Source organism: Myxocyprinus asiaticus, chromosome 47 (assembly GCF_019703515.2).
Source record: "Myxocyprinus asiaticus isolate MX2 ecotype Aquarium Trade chromosome 47, UBuf_Myxa_2, whole genome shotgun sequence".
NCBI lineage: Eukaryota > Metazoa > Chordata > Actinopteri > Cypriniformes > Catostomidae > Myxocyprinus > Myxocyprinus asiaticus.
The window spans coordinates 28,687,995-28,711,349 of record NC_059390.1 but is presented as its reverse complement, the minus strand read 5'-3'; the positions used below and the strand labels follow the sequence as shown (position 1 = coordinate 28,711,349).

General features: G+C 40.4%; 2 long non-coding RNA genes across 2 annotated transcripts; both read right to left on the bottom strand.

Moving 5' to 3' along the window:
* Positions 1–2,662: 2,662 nt before the first annotated feature.
* On the bottom strand, positions 2,663–12,699 carry LOC127437038 (uncharacterized). The gene is made up of 2 exons (XR_007896505.1): positions 12,572–12,699; positions 2,663–3,135 (listed from the first exon to the last, which is right to left on the bottom strand). It is a non-coding gene; the product is annotated as an uncharacterized LOC127437038 (long non-coding RNA).
* A 93-nt stretch (positions 12,700–12,792) lies between these two features.
* On the bottom strand, positions 12,793–15,936 carry LOC127437037 (uncharacterized). Its single transcript, XR_007896504.1, has 3 exons — positions 15,826–15,936; positions 14,957–15,190; positions 12,793–14,134 (listed from the first exon to the last, which is right to left on the bottom strand). It is a non-coding gene; the product is annotated as an uncharacterized LOC127437037 (long non-coding RNA).
* Between the last annotated feature and the right edge of the window lie 7,419 nt (positions 15,937–23,355).

Sequence of the window (23,355 nt, the reverse complement as noted above, 5' to 3'; positions counted from 1 at the left end):
TTGTGTATTTGTTGGAAGACTGCTAAGGCCTTGCCAGTCCGGCATTTGACGTCTGTCTCTGTGCCTCCATCTCGTCCAATGATGCTGCTGAGTTATGTGAACCTTTCAACCTCTTCGAGATCATGCCCATTCACCCTGATCTTTAGCACACCGGCTCGAATGCTAACATGCAATAATATCAATAATATAACATTACTATTATTACAGAATGACTATTTACACTAGTTATACATACCTGCCACACAGTGCAGCTATTTGCGCTCAAATAGTCTGGTGTAAACAAAGAAATTAAAGACATACTGCATCCTTAAGTGTTGCCGCAATGGCATAGCGTGTAAAAAATGGTATGGATGTGTTTTTTTCCATGTAGACTACCTGGGTTCAAATCTGCCTTTTGATCCAGTTTTGCCCATACTGTGTTACCTGTCTCCACTCTTTAATACTATATAATAATAAATAAAATGAATATAAAGTTGATTTCCTTGCAGTGATTTGGTCATGTTGAAGGTCAGAGAGTTGAGTGAAAGGTTTGATCCGGGTAAAATTACGGCATGCATTACTCTTTGAACTGCTTTTAATTTTAAAAACATCATATGCATTAATTATACAGTAATAAGAAGATAGCAACATATAAGCCACAGTGATGTACTTGGGGAAATGAGAATGGTCGGCGAGCACTCCTCGTTGCTGCGAGTTCTGTAGCTCATGCTCCTTTCCAGTCAAATTACAAAGAAAAATGCAAACAAATGTGTCCCCACTCAAGATATACGTACATTGAGTTGTGGATGCAATCTTTGTTTATTAAAATACAAAGTTCCACAATGGTGGATTAGGACCCAGAACCTCTAACACCAAAGGGCAAATTACTTAACACTAAACCAGATGTTTGTCAATGGAACTATTGATGTACAACTGACCAACAATATCTCATGACCGATAGTAGCAGAAGTAGAGCTGAAGTTTTCAAATTAGTTAAATATTTATTTTAGAGCTTGAATTGGTCATCAAGGATGACTATTCATCAAAATATTTTTTTTTACGAGCGCTCCTCGTTGCTGTGCGACTTCAAATTAACGGCGTGTAAGAATCTTGCGGGATTGACATGGGAGGGATCCCTTTTAGACATGACCCCTGATTTTGAGCAGCAGGTAAAATATGCTGCCAGTTTGTCAGACATTTTGCTGGTGGAAGTTTGGCTTCAATGCTATAAAGACAGCTTTTAGTTATAATCTGACCAACATGATGTAGCGTTTGGTCGCGCTACACTGCTACTTGCAGGGAAAAGTAGTTTGCTACTGGAAAAGCTACAGTGTTTTAAAAGCAGCTGAGCTACTGTCAAGCTACTGAAAAATGTAGTTTAGTAGTGTCACTGCTTGTAGTTAGCTACTCCCCAACACTGGGGAGTAGATTCCATAGTCCTATCATTCACTTGATGTTTTCCAGTAATCTGAGCCTAGTGTAGAGAGTAAGGGATGTGTGACAAACACACACACGCATACTGATTACATTCTTTCAGTAATAAAAATGTTGTCACTTAAATCCAAAGCAATTTACAGTACACTCACAAGCAGTATACAGCTGCAGGAAAAAGTATGTGTTTTCTGTATTTCTGCATAAACTGGTAGTGAAATTGAATCTGATATTTAACCAAGCAAAAAAAACAAACGCATGTCTTTCTTGAACAAACCATGTAAACACTCACATTCAGTGGTGAAGCCAGAAATTTTATACAAGAGTGGCCAGGCAGTGGCCAGCAATCATTCTGGGGTGGCACAGAAAAAAAAATTCTACAAATAAAAAATACTGGGCTATTTTATAAGTGCCCACAACAAAATAATATATAATACATTTTATGTGTTTGTAATTAAAGGAATAGTTTACCCAGAAATTAAAATGTTGTCATCATTTACTCACCCTCATGTTGTTCCTACCCGTATTACTTCCATGGAGCACAAAAGGAGATGTTAGGCAGAATTTTAGCCTCTGTCACCATTTTCATTGTATAGTATTTGGTGCCAACTCTTTTTCCCCTTTATTCCTTGTCAGTTAATCAGATTGAAAAAGATTGTATTAATTCTTTTTTACTTTAATAAAAGGGGTTTAATGAGAAGCCCCATTAATCAGTCCTATTTACTTATTATGAAACTGGATATAAACATCTCTACTTCATCAGAGTGGGCAAAATGAGTTAGTATAATGAAATAGTGTGATAGGTGGTTTACTCTCTCTAGATCACCCAGACTGCCATTCTCCTGTGACTCAGGTTCTTGCTACTCTTACTGAAAAAATGATTAGATATATAGATAGATAGATAGATTATTAACAGCAACAAGAATAAACATTTGAACACCAGATTGAGATTCATATTTATATCAATAAATTGCGTCAGCTTAACTTTACAAACAAAGCACAACAAAAGGGAATGGAACAATGTATATCTGATTATTTCTGGAATATATATATTTTCACAAACACAAGTTATTTACAATTTTGCAATAGTTTATTTTTAAAAATACAGACTGATTCTGCATGGTCAATCTGTTTTGCTGTTCTTGACACCCATATTTTGCTTGCACATCGCCTTTGCAGGTTTGCAATGTTTTGGCCCTATTTAGGGGGAAAATAGTGCCAAAAGTGTAAGCGTGAAAAAAGGAAGTCAGAATGATACAGATCACGTTTATTTTGTGTTAATATGAAGTTTCAGATTCACAACACATGAATTTTGTTTACACTTTTAAAAATCTTACTCTTCACATGCAAATCTTTAAGGCACAAATGTATCTTCATCTCACAGCTCATGAACAAACCTGAAGCGAAAGCACCAAAAAGAGTGAGATATATCTATCTGGAGCCAATAATATCCATCTGCAGAGCTCTGTCACAGATGTCACAGCAGTTTCAGGACAGCAATCGCTTGCAGGATTCACACATCCTCCGTGAGCGGGGTGTGGCCATGGTGTGAGCGTCGCGTTTTCGTTTTGTTACTCCTATTAACAGATTACAATGTTCCCACTGCAAGTGTGAGTCGCAAGGTGACATGTACCAGACGTGGCAGTGAGCAGATAGTTTCGCCGTTGAGCCTAGTTTTGCCACGCAGCTCACACTGAGCTCAGCGACTCTGGGTGCAGTACAACACTAAAATAATAAAAAGATTATAGAAAAGACACAAAAGCAAATCAAAATTATTCAAACCGAACCTATGGGACACTACAATTTATATGTCTGCATGCAAGTAAACTCAATACAATAACTTAATAAAGGAAAGAATTAATAAACTGCTGGACCTTTTGCCATTCTGTGTATATACTGTAGGTGCACAGTATATTAACCAATCACAACCAAGTGTGCTGATAAAGATGAAGTGCACATGACTGCCTACTGTTGTTCTTGAAGCAGCAATAATGTCAGATTATTATGATCTTATTAAAGAAAAAAATTGGCATAGGACCCTATAGATAACTTTATATTCTGCATAGAGGCACTGCTGTTTCTCACGGAAGAGATGCGGCCAATGTGAACGTCCAACGCGATCACTCCACTGGCGAATTTTGAGCAAAGGTGAGCAAGCATTTTCAATTCATTTCAATGGAAGTTTAGCGCCAAACTCGCGAGGTGCATTGTGGGAATAAGAATGGTGCGGAGAAAGCATTGAGGGTGGTCGAGGGTGTCAATAAAGTTCAAATTCCTCTGCTATAGCAAATTAGGAACTAAAAATGCCAGGTGCCAGCCAATCTCTGTAAGATGAAAGCAGTGTTGTCTGTCATAATAGCTTCAACACCTGTTGATTATGATATACTTTCTGCTGGATTGAGTGCTTAAATCCCATATTTTTGTTGAACTGAGTCTTTTAACAGACTTCAAATGAATATTGCACACATTAATTGTGGTAATACTGTAGCTGGGTAAACAAAAACTGAAATAAATCAACAAAGTTTACATACTTGTGGAAATAAAGTTAGCATCTTTCTGTCTGTAATCGCGCACATTTATGATTATATTGACTGTGAACTGAAAACAATTATTATTTTTACCATGTATAGAAAACATCACAGGTCAAGTTCAAAGCTACATACTACCATACCATTCTTACTATTTTTCCCATAGATCGATATGGTAGAAGCAGTTAGAGTAGATATGATCATCACGATGGCGCTGCGGATGGCCGCCTCGGTGTGGAGCGCTCCTATTGTTTTGTTGTTTTGGTTTGTTTGTCCTGTGTTTAGTAATCATTTTCCAGTCAGTTTTACCAGAGACGAACTGCTGAACATTCGACAGTATATACCAGACAATCTTTTCCCGGTTTTTGAATATTCATACGTTTTGCTGGACATTTTAGTTGGAGGCGCGGCTGTGTTGTTCAAGAGACACAGACGAGGGAGACGAGCGGGCGCGCTGGTCAAGCTCCATCGGCGCGGCTTTTGTACAGCGCTGCCGAGTATTCATCTAGCGAATCTCCGCTCTCTTCTTAACAAAACGGACAAACTACATCTCCTCACCCACACAAACAAGGACTTTTCAACCTCTGCTGCCTTGTGCGTCACAGAAACCTGGCTGAGTGAAGCCATTCCGGACAGCGCGTTACATCTGCCGGGCTTCCAGCTGTTCAGAGTGGATCGCATTGCGGAGTTAACAGGGAAAACGAGAGGCAGTGGAACATGCTTTTACATCAATGAAAGTTGGTGTGCATATGTAACAATGTTAAAGAAGATGTGCTGTCCTAATTTGGAAGTGCTCTTTATTAACTGTAAGCCTTTCTACCCACCGCGGGCGAGTTTTCCTCGTTTATTCTGGTGAGTGTTTACATTGCGCCAAACGTGTGTTTGAATGCCACGCTGCAACAGCTGGCTGATCAGATCACAGACACAGAATAAAAATACCCAGACTTAGTTATTATTATTCTTGGGGATTTTAACAAAGCAAACCTCACACATGAACTGCCCAAATACAGACAGCACATTACATGCCCCACCAGAGACAGAAATATACTGGATCACTGCTACACAACATTAAAGGATGCATATCGCTCTGTCACTAGAGCAGCTTTGGAACTCTTTGATCACTATCTGGTTCATCTTCTTCAAAACTACAGACAGAAACTAAAAGCTGCTATGCCTGTAGTAAGGTCTGTAAAGAGATGGACCAATGAAGCAGAGCTGGAACTACAAGCCTGCTTTGACTGCACTGAAAACAAAAGATAAGGAAAGCACAAGGCCCAGATGGCTTTTCACCTGCATGGCTTAAATCCTGTGCTAACCAGCTGGCCCCCATCTTCACACTGATTTTCAATAGATCACTGGAGCAGTGTGAAGTTCCCTGCTACTTCAAATGTTCAATCATCATTCCTCTCCCAAAGAAACCAAAAATCACAGGACTTAATCACTACAGACCTGTCGCCCTGACATCTGTAGTCATGAAGTCATTTGAGAGACTGGTGTTGGCCCACCTGAAGGACATCACTGGACCCTTTCTAGATCCCCTTCAATTTGCTTAACAAGCAAAGAGGTCTGTGGATGATGCAGTCAACATGGGATTGCATCATATCCAGCAACATCTGGACAGACCAGGGACATATGCAAGGATCCTTTTTGTGGACTTCAGTTTGGCTTTCAACACCATCATCCCAGCTATACTCCAGACTAAACTACACCAGCTCTCTGTTCCCACGTCTATCTGTCAGTGGATTACCAGCTTTCTGACGGACAGGCAGCAGCTTGTGAGACAAGGGAAATTCACTTCCAGCACCTGTACAATCAGCACTGGTGCCCCCAGGGATGTGTGCTCTCCCCACTACTCTTCTCCCTCTACACCAACGACTGCATCGCCAAGGACCCCTCTGTCAAGCTCCTGAAGTTTGCAGACGACACCACTGTCATCGGCCTCATCCAAGATGATGATGAGTCTGCATACAGAAGGGAGGTTGAACAGCTGGCTGTCTGGTGCAGTCAAAACAACCTTGAGCTGAACACGCTCAGAATGGTGGAGATGATTGTGGACTTTAGGAGGAACACCCCAACACTGCCCCCCTCACCATTCTAAACAGCACTGTGGCAGCAGTGGAGTCATTCAGGTTCCTGGGCACTACCATCTCACAGGAACTGAAGTGGGAGACCCACATTGACTCCATTGTGAAAAAGGCCCAGCAGAGGTTGTACTTCCTTTGCCAGTTGAGGAAGTTCAACCTGCCACAGGCGCTGCTGAAACAGTTTTACTCAGCAGTCATTGAGTCTGTCCTATGCACTTCAGTATCTGTCTGGTTTGGTTCAGCTACGAAATCGGATATCAGAAGACTACAAAGGACAGTTCGGACTGCTGAGAGGATTATTGATTGCCCCCTGCCCACCCTTCAAGGACTATACACTTCCAGAGTGAGAAAAAAGGCTGGAAAAATCACTCTGGATCCCACTCACCCTGCCCACTACATTTTTGAACTGTTGCCTTCTGGCCGACGCTTCAGAGCTCTGAGCACCAGAACCATCAGGCACAGGAACAGTTTTCCCCCTCAGGTTATCCTTCTCATGAACAGTTAAAACTGCCCCATTGAGCAATAATTAATGTGAAATATACTACTTATTCTTTTTATATTATCCAACACATCCTACCTCTTCTACCATTACATTCCCTTGCACTGTATATAACCAATTTGTATTTAGATTTGCACTACGTATGTGTATGTGTGTATGTATGTATGTGTGTGTATGTATGTATGTGTATGTGTGTGTGTGTGTGTGTACATATATGTATATATATATATATATATATATATATATATATATATATATATATATATATATATAGACTATTGTGTATTCTTTATATACTTTATTTTCTTTTCAATATTTATTTATTTTTTATTCAATTTTTAAATATTTTTTAAAAGTCTTGTTGCTGTTTTGTATTGTTGTGTACTGGAAGCTCCTGTCACTAAGACAAATTCCTTGTATGTGTAAGCATACTTGGCAATAAAGCTCATTCTGATTCTGATTCTGATATAGTGTCACAGTCTGTCTCCCTCGTGTTTCCTAGGACTCTTATTTTGAAGTGTTTCCCCCAGACTACATTACCCATCACTGCCATCTGCTTCTGATTGTTCTCACCTGTTTTCTGTTTCATCATTAGCTTTTGTTTGTATAAATACCCCTTAGTTTTTGTATTCCTTTGTCAGTTCTTGTTTGTTGCTTTATGAGTTCCTATCTGTTTGTTTCACTATTATCATCTTCATTAAAAGCCTTTAGATCCAGCATCTCCCGTCTCATCTCAGCAACCAGACGTTACAGAAGAACTCACCTACATGGATCTAGCGGCTGTCCAAATCCTGCTACTAAAGCAAGGGGACTGTCAAGTTGAGGATCATGTCTGTGAGTTTTTAGAATTAGTGAATTTAGTGCACTATCCAGACCGCTCTCTGGTGATTTTCTTCCGGACCGGTCTGAATAGTGCACTGAAGGAACTGATGCCTCTGGCTGATCCTCACTGGACCCTCTGCGAATATGTGGAGAAGGCTCTGGAACTTTGCGGTTCCCATTACACAGTGGATTATGGCGGGAACCCCGGGCCAAAACCTGCATCTTCGGCCCCTTGCTCCAAGCCTGCCACGGCCAACGAGCCAGCGCCTACGCCTGCCACGGCCAACGAGCCAGCGCCCATGCCTGCTACGGCCAACGAGCCAGCACCCACACCTGCCACGGCCAACGAGACAGTGCCAATGCCTGTGGCCTCGCCCGCTCCCGTGACGACGCTCCCAGCTGTCTGGAATAGGAGAAGGAAACGGACACCTTCTCCCCAGTCTCTGCCCATGCTCACGAACACGGAGGTCATTCCCCAGTCACTGCCAGTGCTCATGACCACAGAAGTCATTCCCCAGTTACTGCTAGTGCTCACGACCACGGAGGTCGTTCCCCAGTCACTGCCAGTACTCACGACCATGGAGGTCGTTCCAAAGTCGCTGCCAGTGCTCACGACCACGGGGGTCATTCCCCAGTTACTGCTAGTGCTCACGACTATGGAGGTCGTTCCCCAGTCGCTGCCAGTGCTCACAGCCACAGAGGTCGTTCCCCAGTCGCTGCCAGTGCTCACAGCCACGGAGGTTGTTCCCCAGTCGCTGCCAGTGCTCATGACTACGGAGGTCATTCCCCAGTCACTGCCAGTGCTCACGACCACAGAGGTCATTCCCCAATCGCTGCCAGTGCTCTTGATCATGGAGGTCTGTTCCCAGTCTCTGCCAGCTCTCGTCGAGCCACCCACAGCTCCGCCTTCCATGGCTTCGCCCCTCGAGACTCCCACGGCTCTGCCTTCCATGGCTTCGCCCCTTGAGCCTCCCACGGCTCTGCCCTTAGAGCCTTCCATGGCCCCACCCCTCGAGCCTCTCCAGGCTCCGCCTGCCTTCGTCGAGTCTTCCACGGCTCTGCCCTCAGAGTCTTCCATGGCTCCGCCTGCTCCCCCAGAGACTCCTCTTCCAGCGGTTCCACCCACTCCTCCAGAGACTTCTCTTCCAGCAGTTCTGGCTGCCCCTCCTCCAGCATCTCCGCCTCCTGACCCTGTCCCCGCTCTGTGGCCGCCTCCCAGGCCTCCTGACCCTGTCCCCACCCTGTGGCCACCTCCCAGGCCTCCTGACCCAGTCCCGGCCCTGTGGCCACCTCCCAGGCCTCCTTACCCAGCCCTGTGGCCTCCTCCCAGGCCTCCTGACCCAGTCCCAGCCCTGTGGCTGCCTCCCAGGCCTCCTGATTCTATCCCAGCCCTGAGGCCACCTTCCAGACCTTCTGACCCAGTCCCTGCCCTGAGGCCACCTCCCAGACCCCTGGACCCAGTCTTTACCCTGAGATGGCCCCCCCCCCCCCCCAGACCTCCGGACCCAACTCTTACCCTGGGGTCTCCTCCCTGGCCACCTGGTCATCTTCCAGGTCCCCTTCCTCACCTGTATCTTTCTGCTCTCCTCAGCCATCTTTGGGGCGCCATGAGTCGACTCTTAAGGGGGGGTTGTTATGTCACAGCCTGTCTCCCTCGTGATTCCTAGGACTCTTATTTTGAAGTGTTTCCCCCAGACTACATTACCTATCATGCACTGCTCTCATCACTGCCATCTGCTTCTGATTGTTCTCACCTGTTTTCCATTTCATCATTAGCTTTTGTTTGTATAAATACCCCTTAGTTTTTGTATTCCTTTGTCAGTTATTGTTTGTTGCTTTATGAGTTCCTGTCTGTTTTTTTTCTCACAATTATCATCTTCATTAAAAGCCTGCATTTAGATCCAGCGTCTCCCGTCTCATCTCAGCAACCATACATTACATATAGAATGCCATCAAGAAGACATTCGTAGACAATACAAACTTGCTGTACCATGCCCCAAAGGTGTTTATAGTGTATTTATTGTATATTGCATTGGGTATGTACTTTGATCATAACCTGCACCTGTTTTTAATAAATTACATTAACAACAAATTATATTTTTGGCAGAAATGTCACGGTCCAGTCACTTTGTCAGGTTGGTGTTCTGCCTGACAGGACCGTGGCAGTATCGACCTGCCTTAGTGTTTTGTGTCACCCCTTTTGTGTGAGCACCGGTGATGTCATGGTTCCTGGCACCTTGCAGGTTGTGTGTTCGCCTGATGTGGACTGTGGCATCATCGTTCCCTGTCTGTTTTTGTCAAAGCGTGTTTACGTTTTGCCCTTATGTGTTTCAAGTGCCGCTGGCGTGCTGAATCAGCATTTCCATGGGAACCCTGATTGTTTCCATGGGAACGCTGGTCATTACAACCTTCAGCTGTGAGTGACACCTGTCCCTTGTTTGTTCCTCTTATTTACATCCCATCGTGTGCCATGTCCAATGTCGGATCATTGTGGTGTTATTGTCAATGTGAAGGTTGTTGTGTGTAACTGTTACTGTGGTGTTTGTAACCGTTACTGTTGTGTTAAACTGTGCTCTTGTGCAGTTGTTGCTGGCTGCGGTTAGTTTCAGAAGAGGAGTTACCTTCTGTGCTCGCTGGCCGCCTCCCTCGCCAGTTCGGTGCCCTAACAAAGGTTTACTAAAGTAATACCAAGCCCATGTTCATGATATCTATTACAGATGAATGATGTCTGAGGGATCAGAGATCATGCGCATTCAGAAGTCTTAAATTGCCCCTTTCTCAACTTTTTTGGAGCATGTTGTAATCATCTGGTTTGAAATTACTGTACATAAAAAAATATTTACAAATCACTCCTTTTTGTTTTTATTAGCATTTTTCATACTGTTCCAACTTTTTTGGAATTTGGGTTTTATATATATATATATATATATATATATATATATATATATACACTGGCGGCCAAAAGTTTGGAATAATGTACAGATTTAGCTGTTTCAGAAGGAAATTGGTACTTTAATTCACCAAAGTGGCATCCAACTGATCACAAAATACATTACTAATGTAAAAAAACAGCACCATCACTATTTGAAAAAAGTAATTTTGATCAGATCTAGACAGGCCCCATTTCCAGCAGCCATCACTCCAACACCTTATCCATGAGTAATCATGCTAAATTGCTAATTTGGTACTAGAAAATCACTTGCCATTATATCAAACACAGCTGAAAGCAATTTGGTTAGTTAAATGAAGCTTAACATTGTCTTAATGTTTGTTTTTGAGTTGCCACAGTATGCGATAGACTGGCATGTCTTAAGGTCAATATTAGGTCAAAACTGGCCAAAAAAAAAAAAAAAAAGCTTTCACTAGAAACTTGTCAGTCAATCATTGTTTTGAGGAATGAAGGATATACAATACTTGAAATTGCCAAAAAACTGAAGATTTCATACAAAGCTATACACTACAGTCTTCAAAGGCAAAGGACAACTGGCTCTAACAAGGACATCTCTATGTGGAAGGCCATATGTACAACTAAACAAGAGGATAAGTACATCAGAGTCTCTAGTTTGAGAAATAGACACCTCACATGTCCTCAGCTGACAGCTTCATTGAATTCTACCTGCTTAACACCAGTTTCATGTACAACAGTAAAGAGAAGATTCAGGGGTGCAGGCCTTATGGGAAGAATTGCAAAGAAAAAGACACTTTTGAAACAGAAAAACAAGAAGAAAGTTTAGAGTAGGCAAAGAAACACAGACATTGGACAACAGATAATTGGAAAAGAGGGTAACACTTTATTTGGATGGTCCCAAGTAGATATTTAACTGACAATAAGTGACTTATCAACTGGCTTGCTATGGCTAGTAAACAGTGTTTCAACAACGTTTCAACAAACATTCAGTAGACTATCAATAGCCTGTATAACAGCAGCAAAATAACAGCTTATCGACTGACTTGCTATAGCTAGTAAACAGTGTTTCAACAAACATTCAGTAGACTTTCAGTAGCCTGTATATAGATCTCTATTAATGACCTTTTAATGAACCGATGTTCTCAACAATAATGTAAGTAGGTCATTAATAGAGATCTATATACACTGTTTACTAGCTATAGCAAGTCAGTCGATAAGCTGTTATTTTTCTGCCGTTATACAGGCTATTGATAGTCTACTGAATGTTTGTTGAAACACTGTTTACTAGCTATAGCAAGCCAGTTGATAAGTCACTTATAGTCAGTTAAATATCTACTTGGGACCATAAAAATAAAGTGTTACCGAAAAGAGTGTTACGGACCGATGAATCGAAGTTTGAAGTTTTGGGCTCAAACAGGACAATGTATGTGAGACGAAGGGTGAACGAAAAGATGTTGGAGGAATGCTTAACACCATCAGTCAAGCATGGTGGAGGAAATATAATGGTATGGGGGTGCTTTGGTGCTGGAAATGTTGGAGATGTATACAGTGTGCAAGGAACCCTAAACAAGGGAGGATATCATTCCATTCTCCAATGGCATGCCATCCCCTATGGTCAGAAATTAATAGGGGCCAATTTTATAATGCAGCAGGATAATGATCGTAAGCATACTTCTAAGTTATGCAAAAAATATTTGGGGATGAAGCAGTCCTCAGGAGTACTGACGGTGATAGACTGGCCAGCACAGTCACCTGATCTTAACCCCATTGAGGTTTTGTGGGATCAGCTAGAATGTAAGGTGCGTGAGAAGTGCCCGACAAGACAGCCACATATATGGCAAGTGCTGCAGGAGGCATGGGGTAAAATGGCACCTGAGTATCTGGACAAACTGACAGCTAGAATGCCAAGGATCTGCAAAGCTGTTATTGCTGCACATGGAGGATTTTATGATGAGAACTCTTTGAAGTAGTTTAAGAAGTTCTAAACATTTTTTTAATTTATTTTTTTATTTTTTTAAATGTAATAGTAATTTTTCATGTTATTAATGTCCTGACTATACATTGTGATCAGTTGAATGCCACTTTGGTGAAAAAAAAAAAAGTACCAATTTCTTTCTATAAGAACAAAATCTGTACATTATTCAAAACTTTTGGACGCCAGTGAACATATCTATATTTATTGCTGCTGGGAGTGCCTTGTTCTTCTCTTGGAATTGTCTCATGAACAGAGGCTTCTGTCCTGTAACATACATTTTAAGGTTGATTTAGAATTATCATTCGGGGGGTTGCTAGTGTGGTCTGGAGGGAAATAGGGAGATACCTTTCAGAAATAACTCCAAAGTTCTCCAAAAGAAGTAGTGTCCACCATTTCCTTATAATGGGAAGGTCACACTTGAAGTCAGAAAAAAAAGAGAATCTTTAAATATCAACTGCAACAACAGCACGAAGTCCAATTTAATTACTTGAAATGGTAATACAGACAATGTGCTGAACATACTGAAAAACAACAGCAAAAAACAACTTCAGTAACAGTTTAAATTGCACAAAAAGTACTATGCAAATATGTGTTTACAGTATGGTACATGCCAGGTTAAGCATGATCCATGCTCTACTAGTTGAGCTACAGAGCTCCTGCATTTCATCCAGTAGAGATAGAGCACGGATGATGGTAACGGCAATGTTTTGAGTTCCCATGTAGGGCTGCACGATAATGACAAAAATCAGAATTGTCGATTATTTCCTTTGATATTGTAATGGTGATTAATTTAAATTAATACAAGTTACATTAAAATACTTACTTTGTTGTGGATCAAATGCATGCAATATTTTTTATGTAGGCTGCACATCCAAAACAAGCCGATAACTGTTTCTGAATGTATTGCCGTTTTATCAGTAAATTAATCGTAAATGGTCAACCTCACATTGGCCCTCTTAGAAGCAAACAAAGTTGTTATTCAAATGTTTTAAAAATTACACAAAAGTGAGCAACAATCATGTCTGTAATCAGTTACAAGGCTCAACAACTGGATAAGCACACATTAAATAGAAAATGAAGTCAAAAAAGAGTCGAACTACATAGACTGCTATAATTTAAATTTATCACGATTAGTTAATTGTGGCAGCTGTAATTGTAATCTCGAATATTTTTTTGATTAATTGTGCAGCCTTTTTCCCATGAAACACATACATTTATAAGCTAATAGATTGAATGCACTGCAAAGAAGCAAAAAATCACTGTCCAGGACTTTCACCTCAACTGTTCCTCGCTGGTGGAATGCCCTGCCAAACTCCACCCGAGCAGCTGGTTCTCTAAAATCCTTTATAAAGCATCTTAAGAGAGCTCTTCTGTGAACACTTGAACCAATCCCTTTAGTGCACAGTCTTCTTCTTATTATATATATATTAGGGGTGTAACGGATGTATTCATCCCGAACCATCATGGTACTGACGTCACGGTTCTGTGCATGTAGTCAGATGAAGAATATATCTGAGACAGTCACAGGCGATCCACACTCCAATCCAGAAGGGGGCGCGTGCAGTAATGAACGCTTTTTGCTAACCACCACAACAGGAAAAAGAGCAGAAGAAGAATGGTGAGTTCAGATGACACGCAAGAGCTGGAAGACCCGCCTACTTGTTATAAATCAGCAGTGTGGGAAGTTTCGGGTTCCCATTGAACTACGGCAGCAGTAGAGAGCGAGTGGTAGATAGGACGAGGACGGTGTGTCGGCATTGTAAGACAGCTGTACAGTATGTGAGTGGATATACGTCCAACATGCTAACACATATCTGACAACATCACCCAGATGTGCCAATCACTGGAGCTAGGCAGAAATAGATGACAGGAGTGCAAAAACGTATCCCTGCAGCTTTAAACCAGCCTCTAGATGTGAGAGCAGACAGGGCCAAAATCATTACCCAGGCAATTGCATACACAAACAACATATAGTTTAAGTGGAACAAATTGTAACACTCCTTCTCCTAATGCACAAGTATTATTTTTCATTATTCTATTTATTTTGTACTTCTATAACAAAAGAGATGCTTTTCAGTTTTATAGTTGATTGTGACCAAATACCTTTTGTTTTTTATCAGCCCTACAAAAAAAATATGACCTATGCAAGAGTGCATTCTGTTTACTGCTTAGTGCTTAATACACTAAAGGAGGCTGTACTGTACCAACTACCTCAGGGGGGACTAAATGCCGCTAGGTGGAACAAACTGTAATTTGCACTACTGTCTATTCAAAATAAATGAAAAGAAACCTAGCATTTGGGATTTGTTGCTTTTTCCTGTTGTACCAAACTCGTATCGAACCGTGACCCCAAAACCGAGGTACGTACCGAACCATGACTTCTGTGTACCATTATACCCCTAATATATATACACATATATATATATAAACTCTCTCATCCTCCTTGCTAGGGGTATTTCTCTAAACAGTTTTGAAACTTGTATTACAGCACTTGTGTTACTACTGCCTAGGATGATTTGCTGCTGTTGTTCACCTCATTTGTAAGTCGCTTTGGATAAAAACATCTGCTAAATTAATAAATGTAAATGTAAGTTGCTTATAATAAAAGTGTCTGCCAATTAAATAAATGTAATTACCTGTGTCCTTATTCTTTCTTTCAACAAATACTTATAAAGCACACCAATTACAGGTTTATTTATGTCAAAAAGATGATTTGCCTAGATTCCTCACCATCAACATGAAAACCCCACAGTCTGACTGCTGGCGTGGCCACTGTTGTACCGGTTGTTGATGGTGTGTCTCTGACCGCTGGCATAGGCACTGTTGCACTGGTGGTTGGTGGCATTTTGGCTGAAGTGGGATGCTGTTTATGTTTACAAACATGTGAATATGTGTCTCACCTCAAAACTGTAGTTGCTCAGTACAGACAGTGGTAATGGAGTGACGCTCTGTGAAAGTAAAGATCTGTGAAAAGTAAATATAAATATTTGTGCTACATATGTTGACAAACAACTAAAGAATTTAATATCTCCATGGACAACTGCCTTGTTGGAGTGGCTTTGGAGGTGCAATTTTAATTTTTCCAGTCTAGTCGGCTTAAACACTGGCCATGCAATAAGGGCACTGAAAATTGCTGCAACAGGTTTGCGCTGCTGCAACTGAGGTAATGTTTGACTTCTCCAAATCATAATATGTCTCTACAAGGGAAAAAATGCACCAAAGGCATTGCTCAATATCGGGAATTTTGATCAATGCAACAAAATACTTACAGCATTCAAGAGTATTAGTACTAGGCTACCATAAACTCACAAACATTAGGCCTAAATAAAACAAAACGGAACAAACCATTTATATTCAGAAATAATAACAAAAGCTTCAGTGACTTTATCGTAAAACCCATTTACAAAACAAAATCTGAAGGGTAATTGAAATAATAAAATTTGATTTAGTAAGACAAAAGAAAAAAAATTCAAGCTTCAATAAGAATAACAATAACACACCTACAGATTCAGTAGTGAGCAGATAAAAAGCAATAATATATAGATTCATTGTTCACAAAATAACGATAGATTTAATAAGACATTACAAAGACAACTCACCTTGTTCTCTGCCAGATTTGTTCTGTTTATTAGCTCCGCCCAAAGTCTTTAAAGCAAGTCAGTCCACTGTCGGCAATCTTTAGAACACTCTCAGGAGGCTATTTCCAGTCATGCCAGTGCAGCTCCTTTCTACTTGAATGGAGACAGACCAAAATCTCAAAAACAACTTGTCAAGATTACAATCAAAGAACATATTTCAAATCAGCAATAAATTATGAAAATACTGGTATCATAAATTGTGATTCATTACCTCATATTATGTAAAGAAATTCAATTTTCCCGGCTTGTATAGCTAATGTGCATGCCCGTTCTAGAGTTGATTGACAGGTGATGTGTGTATCTAAAAGGTGATTGGCTCTTTTAACTGTAAGGCCGGACTCCCTTTCTTCATCTGTTGACCGTTGGCGTGCATAAACGTCACATCCTTTGGATTTCCCCGGCAAAAGCAACCCGCTTCCTTTGCATGAAAATCAGTCTACAGGCTTTAATAGGCAACCTAGGAAGTCCGGCAAGAGCTCATTTTTTAAGTTGCGTTACAAGCTGTTCACACATTGGCATTTTTTGCACATTTGTTACATATTGCACCTTTAAGCTTTTGATGTTAAATAACCTTATGACATTTACTGTATTTGCTATGCATATCTGTGACCTTAAGCATTAAAAATCCAATTAGTTAGAAGTATTTTAGCTGCATAATAACAGTCAGCTGGAGCTGTGACAATTCTGTGTTGTCCACTTCAAGCACATTCAGACATTAAGCTTATTATGCCACAGCAGTGGAGCGCTGCATAATAAAATAATACAAATAGTTTACAATTTGCCGGTTACATGAGGTTTTAAGAGGGAAATAACCACACAATCTAAAAGTTTTTAAAAGCAAATGCATGAACATGCACAAAAACGTAACTAAATTATTCAGTTTGTCTGATATCAACGATGTCAGGGACAGATATCCTAGTTACAGATACTGCACTAAAATAGTTCTGCCCTGAACGTCACGTTTGCTTAGAATTAATTGCTTACAATTAAAACTGCACTATGTATCTTTGTTCTCTCTAGTGACATCTGTGGTTGAAACTTAAAACTGCAAGCAATTTGCAGAAGAATACATTACTTCAGTCGTATTTTGGCATTGCTCTTCTGGCGGATGAATTTCCCAATTTGAGCCACCTGGACATCCACTGTGTGTGATCATGAATGGAGCCAGAGTCATAACATGCTATTTTCTTGTTGATATTGTTATATGAGTAAACATTTGAAACGGAAATATTACTTGTTTCGATGAAGATCAACAACACTCTTATTTACATAGTTGATTTAATTTTACCCTTAAATTGCTTTTCTGACACTACACTCAAAGCACTTTTAAAAAGAGAACAGGGGACTCTCCTCAGACACCACCAGTAGATCTTAATATGATTATTCAAGTGTTTGATCTACTATTAATGTTTGAATTGTACTACAATTTTCAATTTAAGAGGTTCAGCCTGTGATATGGCTGATACGAGTTCAATAGAAGACTTTATTATTTTATACTATATTGTCCAGCCTCAGTTACTACAATAGCATGTCTATGCAATGCACACAATTACACCGTGAACTAAAAACATAAAACGAGGATTCAATAATGATGGGGGATAAAATATACTTTATTACACATAAAAATAATATGCTTAAATATATAATATAACAAATACAAGAAGTCATACATATTAAACATGTCACAGTAACTTCACCGGACAATGTAGCTACATCGCGATCGGTTAACACACGAGTAATGTTCGATTCATGAAAGCATAACAAGCAATATAAGCTTCAACAACCCTACCAGAAAATACAGTGCATCCGGAAAGTATTCACAGCGCTTCACTTTTTCCACATTTTGTAATGTTACAGCCTTATTCCAAAATGGATTAAATTCATTATTTTCCTCAAAATTCAACAAACAATACCCCATAATGACAACAGGAAAGACGTTGGTTTGAAATCTTTGCAAATTTATTAAAAATAAAAAATGAAAAAAAAATCACATGTACGTAAGTATTCACAGCCTTTGCTCAATACTTTGTTGAAGCACCTTTGGCACCAATTACAGCCTCAAGTCTTTTTGAGTATGATGCTACAAGCTTGGCACACCTATTTTTGGGCAGTTTCTCCCATTCTTCTTTGCAGGACCTCTCAAGCTCCATCAGGTTGGATGGGGAGCGTCGGTGCACAGCCATTTTCAGATCTCTCCAGAGATGCTCAATCGGGTTCAAGTCTGGGCTCTGGCTGGGCCACTCAAGGACATTCACAGAGTTGTCCCGTAGCCACTCCTTTGTTATCTTGGCTGTGTGCTTAGGGTCGTTGTCCTGTTGGAAGATGAACCTTCACCCCAGTCTGAGGTCCAGAGCGCTCTGGAGCAGGTTTTCATCAAGGATGTCTCTGTACATTGCTGCATTCATCTTTCCCTCGATCCTGACTAGTCTCCCAGTTCCTGCCGCTGAAAAACATCCCCACAGCATGATGCTGCCACCACCATGCTTCACTGTAGGGATGGTATTGGCCAGGTGATGAGCGGTGCCTGGTTTCTTCCAGACATGACGCTTGCCATTCAGGCCAAAGAGTTCAGTCTTTGTTTCTCATTGTCTGAGAGTCCTTCAGGTGCCTTTTGGCAAACACCAGGCAGGCTGTCATGTGCCTTTTACTGAGGAGTGGCTTCCGTCTGGCCACTCTACCATACAGGCCTGACTGGTGGAGTGCTACAGAGATGGTTGTTCTTCTGGAAGGTTCTCCTTTCTCCACAGAGAAACGCTGGAGCTCTGTCAGAGTGACCATCGGGTTCTTGGTCACCTCCCTGACTAAGGCCCTTCTCCCCCATTCGCTCAGTTTAGCTGGGCGGCCAGCTTTAGGAAGAGCCCTGGTGGTTCCAAACTTCTTCCATTTATGGATGATGGAGGCCACTGTGCTCATTGGGACCTTCAATGCTGCAGAAATATTTCTGTACCCTTCCCCAGATCTGTGCCTCGATACAATCCTGTCTCGGAGGTCTACAGACAATTCCTTGGACTTCATGGCTTGGTTTGTGCTCTGACATGCACTGTTAACTGTGGTACCTTATATAGACAGATGTGTGCCTTTCCAAATCATGTCCAATCAACTGAATTTACCACAGGTGGACTCCAATCAAGTTGTAGAAACATCTCAAGGATGATCAGTGGAAACAGGATGCACCTGAGCTCAATTTTGAGTGTCATGGCAAAGGCTGTGAATACTTATGTACATGTGATTTTTTTCATTTTTTATTTTTAATAAATTTGCAAAGATTTCAAACAAACTTCTTTCACGTTGTCATCATGGGAAACTGTTTGTAGAATTTTGAGGAAAATAATGAATTTAATCAATTTTGGAATAAGGCTGTAACATAACAAAATGTGGAAAAAGTGAAGCGCTGTGAATACTTTCCGAATGCACTGTAGATACTATTGGAACAGAGCAAGCAAGCAGCACGAGCACTCAGTCGCGTGAAGTTGGAAACAAACTTAACTCACACATCCATGTTTGACACAGCAAGAGATGAAGATAGCACCGTATAGGGTGTAAATCAAACTTCACTTATGCAAACATATATGAAACACTTGCATACAGTAATTTACTTACACGTACATGTGGAATGCTCTAACAAATACACATGGAATGCTTGCACCCACCAATGTGAAATGCAGATCGATACACCTGCATTACACTCACTTATACATAAAAACTAGAAGCATGCGCATTCATGTATGAAACTCTCACGGAAATATACAAGCTCAATGCATGCAAGCGATCGAGGGAGAGAGGGCAACCATTATTTTATCACTCAGAGACGCGGTGAACGGCACATAATCCGTCCGCCGCAGTCGTTATTTCTTTATTGGATAAACTCAGAGTTCCAGTCTCACCCACGATGGCCGAAATGCCCAAACAGTCCAACGTGGTTTGACAACAACACAGCAAATCTCATTCGAGGTAACAGTATGTTACAAATAATACCTTGAGTATTATTAGCAGCAATGAGCGGACTCAGCGGTCTGTAAACTGTACAAGCAATGACCTTGATACACAAGAATAACACACTATAATAATTTATCTCTGCCCAGATGTAAACCTCTTACTTGAGTCACGTGAGGACGCGGGTAGAATGTGTGTTCGTCTGTCGTTTGACTCCGACTCGGTTCCTCGAAGCTCGGGTGATGATGGGAGGCTGTTTCTTCGCTCTGTCGGCGGGCGGTATGGTGGCTGATTCTCGGTGGGTCAGCAGAGAAAACAACGAAGTAGACTCAGTTGAAGAAGGAAGAGAAATCTTCTTTCTTCTCTTCTGCAGGCAAATGGGTGAGACGCTGATTGCTCGGCGGTCTCCTTCGGATCCGTTCGGGTGCTTGGTGGAACATGGAGAAATCTCAATTCGTCCAGTGAGATGGAGATCGTATGGCCAAATTTCAGGTACGTACGTTACTTCCTTGGGCAACGAGGCTACACCTGGCAGCAGCAGGGCTGCATCTAAATGAGGCACATACTGTCGCTGGAAGCAATGCCTAGAAAGATCTCTGAGGTTTTTATACTCTTGATGATGTCATGGTTGGGACGCATTCTGTCATGCGTTTCATCCAATAGGAGTTGAGAGTTCGATCCTTCAGAATTTCACACATAGGTGTAAAGAGAGCAAGGCATCATGGGATCTGTAGTCTGTTTTGGACTTCCTTTGTTTGATTTTGGCACCATTGTTGTTATCAGGCTTTGAGTGTTCGTATAGGCTGCAGTCAGTCTTTATGACTGTATGTAGGCCTGTCTTTGTCTCCAATTTGTGTACATGAGGCTCAGCACACATACACTTATTAAACACTCACCCATACATAAACTCATGCTTATACACTAATTTATCATGCACACATACATATATATATATATATATATATATACTCTACGTGCACACATACTTATGAAATTCTAATGCAAAGACACATTCTTTAAAGTCTGTATTTATGTGCATGTGATTTCATATGTGAATGTGCGTTACATTCTCAGTGTAAACGGAAGGCATTTCAGTGTAAAAGGAAGTGTCCATCAAAATCAACATGAATTTAAGAGTGATCTTACTAGTTTTAAAGTGTATTATTGCTTTACTTGCATTTACCCCCATCATTCTCTCCTGTTGACACCGTGGAGTCCTTCCGCTTCCTGGGAACCATCATCTCACAGGACCTCAAGTGGGAGATGAACATCAGCTCTCTAATTAAAAATGCACAGCAGAGGATGTACTTCCTGCGGCAGCTGAAGAACTTAAACCTGCCGAAAACAATGATGGTGCAACTCTGCACCTCCATCATTGAGTCTATCCTCACCTCCTCCATCACCATCTGGTATGCTGCTGCCACTGCCAAGGACAAAAGCTGCAGCGTGTCATTCGTTCTGCTGAGAAGGTGATTGGCTGCAATCTGCCATCTCTCCAGGACCTGTATGCCTCCAGGATCCTGAGGCGGGCAGAAAAGATTGTGGCCGACCCCTCCCACCCAGGACACAATCTCTTTGAGACACTCCCCTCCGGCAGGAGGCAACGGCCAATCAGGACCAAAACATCACGCCACAGGAACAGTTTCTTCCCATCTGCAGCTGACCTCATAAACAAGGCCTAGGACCCCCCTGACACTGTCTCTTATCCCACCTCCATAGACACTACACGTTACATTAACATAGTTTCCATAGTTTCCAAGTCACTGGCATCTGGACATTAAATTGACTTGCGTGTTATAACTATCCTAACACTGTTATTTAAAATAAATAATTAATTAATTAAAATATTGCTGCCAGTGTACTACAGTTTTTTGTTATTTAAAAAACAAACAAACAAACAAACAAAAAAAAAAAAAAAAAAAAAAAAAACAATCATGGCAAGTTCCCAGTGGATAGACTGACTTATTACAGGTGAGATTATTACAGTAAGTTCAATTATATGCATACAGTATTCAATTAATTAAGAGAAAAAATAATTTAAATTCACAAAAATGTTATTTTCACAATTCCTATAGGATACACTGATTTACTACACCTGAGATTTTTACAGTATGTCTAATTATACGGATATAGTATTGAATTATTTTTTTTAATGACTGAAATTCACCAAAATGTTATTTTCAGATTCCAGAGGTTGTAGTGAATTCCCGGTGGATATACTGACTTACTACATGTGAGATTATTACAGTAAGTCAAATTGTATGAATACAGTGTTCAATTATAAAAAAAATATTTAAAAAAAAAACATTAAAATTCACAAAATTATTTTTTCAGAATCCGAAGGTTCTCAGTGTATACACAGACTTACTAAACCTGAGATTTTTACAGTATTCAATTATTTCAGAAAAAAAATCATTAAAATAAAACAAGGTTTTCACATTCCAAAGGTTGCAGTAAGTTCCCAGTGGATACACAGACTTACTACAGGTGAGATTATTACAGTAAGTCTAATTATATGAATACAGTGTTCAATTATTTAATAAAAAAAATTCACAAAAATTCACAAAAATATTACTTTCAGATTCCAGAGGTTGTAGTGGGCTCCTATATAGTGGGATGACTGACATACTTCAAGTGAGGTTTTGCCAGTAGCTCTCCATATACAGTTAATACAGTAATAATTTAGAATAGAAGAAAAATCACTACAATTGATCAAATTTAAAATTTCACATTCCAAAGGTTGTAGTAGGCTCCGAGGATACACGACTTACTACAGGTCATATTTTGCCACGTCATTTAATACAGTATTAAATAATAATAATAATTTAAAAAAAACAATTCTACTTTCACATTCTGAAGGTTTTAGAAGGCTGCCAGCGGATAGACTAACTTACTACAAGTGATGTTTTCTTTTTCCAGTTTACATGTTAACATAGGATTCAATTGTTTTAGAAAAAAAAAAAAAAAAAAATCACGAAAATTCACCAAAATGTTACTTAAATTTGATGAATTGCAATGATTTTTTTTTTCTATTCTAATTTATACTAAAACTGTACATGGAGAGCTATTGGAAAAGTCTCACCTGTAGTAAGTCAGTCATCCCACTATGTGCCTACTACAACCTTTTGAATGAGAAAGTAACATTTTGGTGAAATTTTGTGATTTTTTTCTAATATAATTTAATACTTTTATTCATATAATTGGTCATACTGTAATGATCTCACATGTAGTAAGTCAGTCTATCCACTGAGAACTAACCACAATCCCTGGAATGTGAAAATATATTTTTTTTTTGTTGTGAATTTTAGTGATTTGTTTTTCTAAAATGATTGAAAACTGGATATTCATTTGTACAGCCATCACACTGGCAGCTCTTTATTTATTTAAAATAATGTGTGAAAATATGAGCAGCATTCCGTATTCCTAGTTGAATTAGTTAGGGAGCGTAAACAAAGTCCAAACCTTTTTACATTCGAATTTCAATAGCTTTTTGGTCATGTGACCTACTGACCTCAAATAAGGGTCAGAATGTTCATTGACTACCCTTCTATATTGCAC